Genomic DNA, 1,185 nt, shown 5'->3' with positions numbered 1-1,185 from the left:
ATGATTTACTCAGCTATGGAGGGACCTATCTGGAGTGAACATGAGAAACAGACTCCATTAAGAAAAAGCGAGTGACGCAACTAAAGGTGCACAATGCTTAAGAGACTCAGACAGAAATATGAAACTCAAGGTACTCCAAAAATATAGCGAGGACTGTAGAAACTGCAGGATGCCTGAGACGGTGGCTACACTTCCACCTGCGTCCACCCTACAACCACAGACTACCAAATACACACTCTAGTTTATGGCGGCGGCGGCGGCAGCAGTTGTTGTTGTTGTAGCCCCAGGTTTATCTGAATGCGAACCCAGTGGAATGCAAGCTGAAGCTACTACTCTCCTGCAGTCCACCATCCTTCTCTCAGGGGATTGGGAGGGAGCTGAGGGACGTTTGTATAATCGGGTACATCTTCCTCTCGATTATATAGGTGTCACCTCGTGAGTGCGTCCCTCTCCAGCCTCTTGTTTGAAGTAAAAACAAAGAACGCGTGTGGGATTCCAGATTTTCAACATCCATCTAGGCCCTAACTACAGATGCTTTTTTTTTTTTAGGACGTATATGACAGGCGGGCATACCACGTTGAGTACACCGCTTCCCGTCCGATCAGCGAAGTTAAGCAACGTTGGGTCTGGTTAGTACTTGGATGGGTGACCGCCTGGGAACACCAGATGCTGTTGGCATAACGTTCTCCCTACGTGTCAAGTGAGGTTGGTGGAGGATTAGTGCCCCTCCCTATAAAACAATTAACTCTAAGCCCTTGGGCACCCCGTTTCGGATACATGGCGTCTGGCAATGAATGAATATGACAGGCTGACACACGATTTACTGCCTGCAAGATAAGAACTTGGAAATTCAATATGAGTCATCGTCAATGGAACCCATGATACCTGCAAATGATTATCAGAAGCTCATAAGTCCCTACTGACTCAAATTAATTCGTAATCCAGTCTCACTTCATTGTACCGTAGTGTGCGGCACTGGTACTGATGGTTGGCATCCCTGAACGGCCCTAAGAATTCTCCGAAATTCACGTAACCCGATATCAGTTCGCTTCACCATAATCATTAAAAAAGCAAATTTCACGACTGGCAAAATTATCTCCTGCGCCGGACGACATGATCAATAATCTCCTTCAGTCCTGAAGAAAGAAAACGTGGAAATGAAAAATTCTTCTACAGATATTTTGA

At 45.9% G+C, this 1,185-nt stretch overlaps 1 non-coding gene across 1 annotated transcript; it reads left to right on the top strand.

The window, feature by feature from the left end:
- Nucleotides 1-559: 559 nt before the first annotated feature.
- Nucleotides 560-678, top strand: LOC145405200 (5S ribosomal RNA). The gene has a single exon (XR_013898300.1). It is a non-coding gene; the product is annotated as a 5S ribosomal RNA (ribosomal RNA).
- Nucleotides 679-1,185: the final 507 nt, after the last annotated feature.

This window comes from Coenobita brevimanus, chromosome 65, assembly GCF_032717465.1.
Source record: "Coenobita brevimanus isolate Jiangsu-jjx chromosome 65, ASM3271746v2, whole genome shotgun sequence".
NCBI classification, from domain to species: Eukaryota; Metazoa; Arthropoda; class Malacostraca; order Decapoda; family Coenobitidae; genus Coenobita; species Coenobita brevimanus.
Note: the sequence above shows the minus strand (reverse complement) of the source record. Positions and strands in the feature narration are given on the sequence as shown.